We start from the raw sequence: 9,023 nt of genomic DNA on the forward strand, positions 1-9,023 counted from the left end.
CAGAATAGAGACAGGCAGGTGTGGCAGAAGGAGTCCAAAACAACAGGTCCGGACAGGTAGCACGTCCAGTGAATACCCTGACCTGTTTCACGGAAGTGCTACCTTGTCCCAGACCTGCTGGTTTCCAAAACCGCAGGCAGAAAAACCAGTTGAAACGAGAGCAGCAGCATGACAGGTGGACTGGGACAGCAGGAGTCATCAAGCCAGGTAGTCCTGAGTCATGGTCCTATGGCTCAGGTCCAGAGAGAAAAAGAGAGAGAGAAAGAGAGCGAGAAAGAAAGAGAAAGAAGAAAAAGGGAGAGAAGAATAAGAGGAGCATACTTAAAGTTAGCACAAGGACACCAGATTAAGACAGAAGAAACCACTTGCCAGATATTAAACGAACTGATCCTAGCCGCCGACACATAAAACTAATTACAGGCATAAATACTGGAGGCTGAACAGGAGGGGTCGAGGAGACACTGTGCCCTGTCCGACGATATCCCCTGGACAGGGGCCAAAACAGGCAGGATATAAAACCCCACTCCACTTTGCCAAAGACCAGCCCCCACACCACTTAGAGGATTATCTTCAACCACCAACCGTATTACGCCTGAGACAAGGCACTAGTATACCCACGAAGATTCTCCCTCGTACGGCGCCACCCGGACGAGGAAAGATCACGTCAGTGACTTCAACCCACTCAAGTGACGCACCCCTCCCTCAGGGACGCATGAACAACCCAGATAAGACAGAAGAAACACTCCAGATATAACAGACTGATCCTAGCCCGCCGACACATAAACTATTACAGCATAAATACTGGAGGCTGAGACAGGAGGGGTCGGGAGACACTGTGGCCCTGTCCGACGATACCCCTGGACAGGGCCAAACAGGCAGGATATAAAGAAAGAAAGAAAGAAAGAGAAAGAGAGAAAAAGGGAGAGAGAGAATAAGAGGGAGCATACTTAAGTTAACACAGGACACCAGATAAGACAGAAGAAACACTCCAGATATAACAGACTGATCCTAGCCCGCCGACACATAAACTATTACAGCATAAATACTGGAGGCTGAGACAGGAGGGGTCGGGAGACACTGTGGCCCTGTCCGACGATACCCCTGGACAGGGCCAAACAGGCAGGATATAACCCCACTCACTTTGCCAAAGRACAGCCCCCACACCACTAGAGGGATATCTTCAACCACCAACCTATTACCCTGAGACAAGGCCAAGTATAGCCCACGAAGATCTCCTCTACGGCGCCAACCCGGACAGGAAGATCACGTCAGTGACTCAACCCACTCAAGTGACGCACCCCTCCTAGGYACGGCATGGAAGAGCACCAGTAAGCCAGTGACTCAGCKCCCATAATAGGGTTAGAGACAGAGAATCCCAGTGGAGAYAGAGGAACCAGCCAGMCAGAGACAGCATTGGCAGTTCGTTGCTCCAGTGCCTTTCCGTTCACCTTTACACCCCTGGGCCAGACTACACTCAATCATAGAACCTACAGAAGAGATGAGTATTCAATAAAGACTTAAAGGTCGAGACGGAGTCTGCGTCTCTCACATGGATASGCAGACCATTCCATAAAAATGGAGCTCTATAAGAGAAAGTCCTGCCTCCAGCTGTTTGCTTATATTCTAGGGCCTGCTTCTTGTGACCGTAGCGTACGTGTAGGTATYTACGGCAGGACCAAATTAGAGAGATAGGTAGGAGCAAGTCCATGTAATGCTTTGTAGGTTCAAATACAACCCGCTTTGTCAACCTTCGCAAGAAATTTCAAGCAACTTAACCCAATCGAATCAAGTCGTTGACCTGAGATCTTGGTACTAAGATAATCATGAACCATGAACAGCGTCAGAGCTCAGGCCTATTGAGGACAACTTATTCAGTAAATGGCAAGTACAACAGGTCCACAAAACAAAGCAGCACATTTAATTTTAGTGTCTAAAGCACTGGCATATTATAAAAACGAACGTGGTTGCTGAATACATTTCTCAGATAAAAAGACAAATGTGATGATGTATAGTAGGTATTTCTAATTTTATCTGTCCCATTTACCCTAAGGGCCACAATACTGTGTTTTTACACTATTGTAGGTGAGTTACTTGATCAACTCTGGCTGTCCGAGCCTTCCTTTCTTGAAGACAACAGCCCAGCCAGCAGCAAACACAGCAGAGCACAGCACCAGCCACAACGGCAGAGGTAATATCACACACAGGAGAACCTGTCTGAGGCCAGCCTATAGTAGAAGAGAATAAAATGTTGGTTTCATTGTAAATTGCTTGAATAAATTTAATAAAGGTACACATTTCAAGGAAATCCACATCCAAAACTATATTTTTGGTATTTGTTTATTAGTCCATTGTTGACATAACTTGTGGATTGTTTACATGCTGCTGTGCGGTTTGTTGCTAACGTTTCTTTGCTACTGCCAACTTACGGTTTTACTTTCAATTACCGTTTTATTTTTTCCCGCTCTAATTTTATTTTTAATATCGTTTTTACACGACATCTCACACCAGCCGAAGCTAAGTAGTAATATTAACATTATGCCTTCTAATTGCAGTCGTTGTACTCTCTAATATACAGGAAGAACGATCGCTTACGGTGAGGATAGCTGTGCTGCAAGCCCAGCTTCAGACGCAATTGTCATGCAAGGGTCATTTCAGTGTAGGAAAGGATGAAACAGCATCTGTGCCACCAGAAGTACAGATAGTAGTATAAATCCTCGACGGTCCCGCAGCCGGAATTTCTCATGGCTTCTGGAAGGAAATGCTGTAGGAATGCTCAACTGGTGTCGCTCATTCAGCCGACAGAGACTTTCAACCGCAACGAGTCGGATTCAGAGTCCGAGTCTTCTCTGGTCTCCTCCACCCGTTACCGGTCTGAGACCCCGAAGCCTCCACCATTAGTCGGACAAATTGAACACCCTAGTCATTGGCGACTCCATTACCCGTAGTATTAGACTTAAAAATAATCATCCAGTGATCATGTTTACCAGGGGGCAGGGCTACGACGTTAAGGCTAATCTGAAACTGGGAGAGTAGAGAGTATAGGGATATTGTTTCACACGTCGGCACAACAATGTTAGGATGAAACAGTCAGAGGTCACCAAGCGCAACAAAGCTTCAGCGTGTAAATCAGCTAGAAAGATGTGTCAGCATTTAGTAATTGTCTTTCCCCTTCCAGTGAGTGATGAGTGATGAGCTCTAAGCAGAGTCCACTCAAATCATGCTGGTTGAAATCAGTTTTCTGCCCCTCCCAAAAGATAGAATTTGTAGATAATTGGCCCCTCTTTCTGTGACTCACCCACAAAGCTGCGCAGGCCTGGCTGTTTAGGAGTGACAGACTCCATCCTAGTTGGAGGGTGTTCTCATCTTATCTATGAACATAGACAGGGCTCTAACTCCTCTAGCTCCACAATGAGATATTGTGCAGGCCAGGCAGCAGGCTGTTAGCCACTGCAGCTTAGGGAGTCTGCCACAGGCATAGTCAGTGTAGTCAGCTCAGCTATCCCATTGAGAACAGTGTCTGTGCCTCAATCTAGGTTGGGAAAATTTAACATGGCGGTGTTTGCCTTAGCAATCTCACTGGAAAAAGACCTCCTCCATTCCTGTCATTTTTGAATGAACTAATAATACTCTTGATGTGATTGGCCTGACTGAAACATGGCTTAAACCTGATGAATTACTGTTTTAAATGAGGCTCTCCTCCTGGTGACACTAGTGACCATATCCCCGTGATCCGCCCAAGGGAGGAGGTGTTTCTAGCATTTCGATAGCAATTTAATTTACAAAAAATAAATGACTACGTTTTTCATCTTTTGAGCTTCTAGTCGAAATCTACACAGCACACATCAATACTTTTTATAGCTACTGTTTATAACAGGCTCCTGGGCCGTATACAGCGTTCTTTAACTGAGTTCCCTGAATTCCTATCGGGACTTGTAGTTTGGCAAATAATATTCACATTTTTGGTGACTTTAATTTTCACATGGAAAATGTTCACAGACCCACTCAAAAGGCTTTTGGAGCCATCATCAACTCAGTGGGTTTTGTCCAACATTTCTCCAGACTACTCACTGCACAGTAACACTCTGGACTAGTTTTGTCCGTGGAATAAATATTTGGGACTTAATGTTTTTCCTCGTAATCCCTGGGACTAATTGAGGTTAGTGGCTTATGGTTTTCATTGGAGTTTTGTGAGTTAGGGGCAGTGGGGTTTGCTGACTGATTTATCAGGGTTTAAACGCGAAAAAAGTAATTCGTGTGGCATTTTCGCTCTATACAAATCGAACACTATGTGCAGAAGAATCTTCATTTTTAAGACTCAGCTACTTTTTCATTTCGTAATACCCTAAGGACTAGATTTTTGATGAGAGGTGATTGAGTCATGTTCTTTCAGCAGGACTCGTAGCATGTCGATCCCCTTTAAACGCAATTTTAATTTAAAAATTTGGAAACCTCTTTAGTTTTCATTAAGAATAGCCTTCCTTGGGTATCCGGCGCTGCAGTGCGTTTCCGTGGTGTAAACAGTATGATGCGTGTGCGTTGGATTATGTTGAAAATTAAGGACGAGAGAGATATTTTCAGGTGGTCCTGGAAACACTGAACTACGTAAACTATAAGCATTGTTTTTTTGTTTGCTTGAGTAGTAGATATTATTTTTTCTGTTGATGTGATAGTAAATGTTTTTTAGCACAGCAAAAAAGGGCATCATCTGCTATTCTATAACACTCCTTCACTATCAGTTACAGGCTCCAACCATAGGCTAGTTCTAGCCATAACAGTATTACGTTTTAGGCTAGCTAAGCGTTACATTGTCGTAAAGCTAAAGTTCTTGAATCTTGGATAGCGAGGTTGAAACACTAGGTGGCGTTGTCACAGGTAGAATATTGGTTGATATATAGATGGAAAGGCTTAGCTTGGTGGGGTCAGACATTATTGTTGTGTACCAAACAAGATAGGCCAGGGAGTCTTTCTAACCACACTATAAAAGGGACACGGCTCAACCTGTTAGCTATTTTGCAAGACTAATTTTTTGGTTTTCAAGCAATGTAGATGTTTTGGTGGGCAGCTTTTGGCTATAGTCTGTCTGCAGCTGTTTTTAATCTAGTCAGGTTATTCCAGGAAATGAAAGGCCATGCGTTTCATCCATCGAAAGGACTTCATCCATGGGTTCTGTCATCCTCCTCTTGGTGGATTTACAGGTCGACTACTCTAATTATAGAAGATGACACAAGAGTCTGGAAAATTACATTCCACCTATCTTGCTTATGTACTATTTGTTACCTACCTCCTCCTATCGCAGTGAAGAGCCGGTAGCTACGATTATTTTCAAGGAGTTCAGTACAAACACTTAACACGCTACGCAGTTGCTATAGTGCTTCACATTATAAGGTGGAGATCCGTTAGCTAAGCTCGTAGGTCGTTTTTGATATTCACACATACAAAAAAAACTAGCCTAGGTAGCCAAACCTAAACCAGTTGACGAATGAGAGTTGTCGTGGGACATTGGAGTTGCGGATTACTGTATGTGCCGGGAATTTAACACAAATTGTAAAGGCATGAACAGGGTGAGGATATTATAGGTGAGGCATCTCACTTGTGAGTTTAAGCATAATACGCATTTTATTATTCATTTATATCTGATACCGAAAGCTGGTAAAGTCAGAGAGGGGAGATTGATCATGCTTCTCCTCTTGGCGGGATGGTGGGCTTGGATCTCACGTTTTATCGGTCAGGCGATATACATCTATACGCACATCGCATACCATCAAGCTGTACTAATGAGGCACAGTCAACGACTTAGCTAACATAAATGAGCTTTACATCGCTAGAGACGCGCAACTCAGCTTTCACCAAATCAAAGAATTCATCTACAAATTCACATGTTTTGGATGCCATGAAACATTGACAAGGCTATTAACACTTGCGAGCAGTGTTCCAAAAAGGAGACACTAAAAACAACAAGATGTTTCCGTCAGGCAAAATGATCTTTGAACCAGTAGCCTCGTTTGGTCAGGATAGAGTCGATCTGCAAGTATGGTAGATACCTGGGTATCACTCGGATGGCGGAAAGAGACCTCTTTGTGACCTGCTGGCCTAAGTATGGATTCGCCCTTATATCTGGGGGGATCATACAACGGGATATGGACAGTCTTGCCTCTGGATTTTTGTAGAATTCATAACGCCCCTAGGACCGAACCATTCGGTCATATCCGGCACCGAGTTGTCGCTTCTCACGCCTTCGGGGGCTCCGGGATCCTGTCCGTGTGGCTGGACACGATGGGGCGGGAGCGGGGTGGTTATTCTGGGTTAGCAGGATCGGTAGATACGCAGAAAGCAGGAGCGGGCTTATCTCAGGGGAGCATTAGCCCCAACTCCAACTCACGCCTGTCTTGAACGCTATAGCGCTCAGAATAAAGTAGGAGCGTTCTTAGCAAGGAGATAAGCGATCGCATCTGCAGGAACGCTGACACATGTCGACTGCTCGGCCCTTATCTTATTTTTCCAAACTTAACTGACGAGACATAATGGAAGAAATCTTCAAAAGACAAATATTTGTAGTGTACGGTCACCTTAAGCTAACTGAAAAGCAGCATTCCAACGAAAGTGAGTGGCTTTCACTCAGCAGGTGATCAATTCTGAACTTCTTTAACGACAAAAATATCATGATCATTAGAAAGCAAATTACAAAGTCCTCTTAAATCTGCATATTTCTCCAAAGCTCAGTTGTTCTGAGTCTGCACAACACTGCCAGGACCTAGGATCAAGGGAGACACTCAAGTTCGTTAATACTATATCTCTTGACCCATTGATGAAAATTGTCTTGGCCTCTAAACCTTCAAGCTGCATATTGGACCCTATTCCAACTAAACTACTGAAAGAGCTGCTTCCTGTGCTTGGCCCACCTATGTGAACTTAATAAACCGCTACCTATCCACCGGATGTGTACCAAACTCACTAAAAGGCAAATGTTTTACTTTCAAACGGACAAAACAGAGATGCCAGTTCTAGGTTCCAAGAAACAAAGAGATCTTCTTAGATCTGACAATTCATCTTGATGGTTGTACAGGCATCTCAAATAAAACTGTGAAGGACCTCAGTGTTACTCTGGACCCTGATCTCTCTTTTGACGAACAGATCAAGAATATTTCAAGGACCGCTTTTTTCCATCTTCGTAACATTGCAAAAATCAAAACTTTTGAAAAATCTGAAAAATGTTCCATGCTTTTGTCACTTCTAAATTAGACTACTGCAATGCTCTACTTTCCGGCTATCTGGATAAAGCACTAAATACACTTCAGTTAGTGCTAAACACAGCTGCTAGATTTTATTGACTAGAACCAAAAAATGTGATCATATTGCTAGCCTCTCTACACTGGCTTCCTGTTAAAGGTAGGCTTATTCCAAGATTTTACTGCTAACCTACAAAGCATTACATGGACTTGCTCCTACCTACAGTGGGGAGAACAAGTATTTGATACACTGCCGATTTTGCAGGTTTTCCTACTTACAAAGCATGTGAGGTCTGTAATTTTTATCATAGGTAAACTTCAACTGTGAGAGACGGAATCTAAAACAAAAATCCAGAAAATCACTTTGTATGATTTTTAAGTAAATTAATTTGCATTTTATTGCATGACATAAGTATTTGATCACCTACCAACCAGTAAGAATTCCGGCTCTCACAGACCTGTTCGTTTTCTTTAAGAAGCCTCCTGTTCTCCACTCATTACCTGTATTACTGCACCTGTTTGAACTCGTTACCTGTATAAAAGACACCTGTCCACATACTCAATCAAACAGACTCCAACCTCTCCACAATGGCCAAGACCAGAGAGCTGTGTAAGGACATCAGGGATAAAATTGTAGACCTGCACAAGCGTAGGATGGACTACAGGACAATAGGCAAGCAGCTTGGTGAGAAGGCAACAACTGTTGGCGCAATTATTAGAAAATGGAAGAAGTTCAAGATGACGGTCAATCACCCTCGGTCTGGGGCTCCATGCAAGATCTCACCTCGTGGGGCATCAATGATCATGAGGAAGTGAGGATCAGCCCAGAACTACACGGCAGACCTGGTCAATGACCTGAAGAAGCTGGGACCACAGTCTCAAAGAAAACCATTATGTAACACACTACGCCGTCATGGATTAAATCCTGCAGCGCACGCAAGGTCCCCTGCTCAAGCCAGCGCATGTCCAGTCCTTCTGAGGTTTCCAATGACCATCTGGATGATCCAGAGGAGGAATGGGAGAAGTCATGTGGTCTGATGAGACAAAAAATATAGCTTTTTGGTCTAAATCCACTCGCCGTGTTTGAGGAAGAAGAAGGATGAGTACAACCCAAAACACCATCTCAACCGTGAAGCATGAGGTGAAACATCATTCTTTGGGGATGCTTTTCTGCAAAGGGACAGGGCGACTGCACCGTATTGAGGGAGGATGGATGGCCATGTATCGCGAGATCTGGCCAACAACCTCCTTCCCTCAGTAGAGCATTGAAGATGGTCGTGGCTGGTCTTCCAGCATGACAACGACCCGAAACACACAGCAGGGCAACTAAAGGTGCTCCGTAAAGACGCATCTCAAGGTCCTGGAGTGCCTAGCCAGTCTCCAGACCTGAACCCAATAGAAAATCTTGGCGGAGCTGAAAGTCCGTATTGCCCAGCGACAGCCCCCAAACCTGAAGGATCTGGAGAAGGTCTGTATAGAGGAGTGGCCAAAATCCCTGCTGCAGTGTGTGCAAACCTGGTCAAGAACTACAGGAAATGTATGATCTCTGTAATTGCAAACAAAGGTTTCTGTACCAAAATTCAGTTCTGCTTTTCTGATGTATCAAATACTTATTTCATGCAATAAAATGCAAATTAATTACTTAAAAATCATACAATGTGATTTTCTGGATATTTGTTTTAGATTCTGTCTCTCACAGTTGAAGTGTACCTATGATAAAAATTACAGACCTCTACATGTTTGTAAGTAGGAAAACCTGCAAAATCGGCAGTGTATCAAATACTTGTTCTCCCCACG

General features: G+C 43.8%; 1 protein-coding gene across 2 annotated transcripts in view; it reads left to right on the forward strand.

The window, feature by feature from the left end:
* LOC112074365 (T-lymphocyte activation antigen CD80) overlaps window positions 1-9,023 on the forward strand; it is a 38,933-nt gene that overhangs the window by 15,395 nt on the left and 14,515 nt on the right. The gene's annotated exons all lie outside the window — the stretch shown is intronic.

Source organism: Salvelinus sp. IW2-2015, unplaced genomic scaffold (genome assembly GCF_002910315.2).
Source record: "Salvelinus sp. IW2-2015 unplaced genomic scaffold, ASM291031v2 Un_scaffold2604, whole genome shotgun sequence".
In the NCBI taxonomy this organism is placed as follows: Eukaryota; Metazoa; Chordata; class Actinopteri; order Salmoniformes; family Salmonidae; genus Salvelinus; species Salvelinus sp. IW2-2015.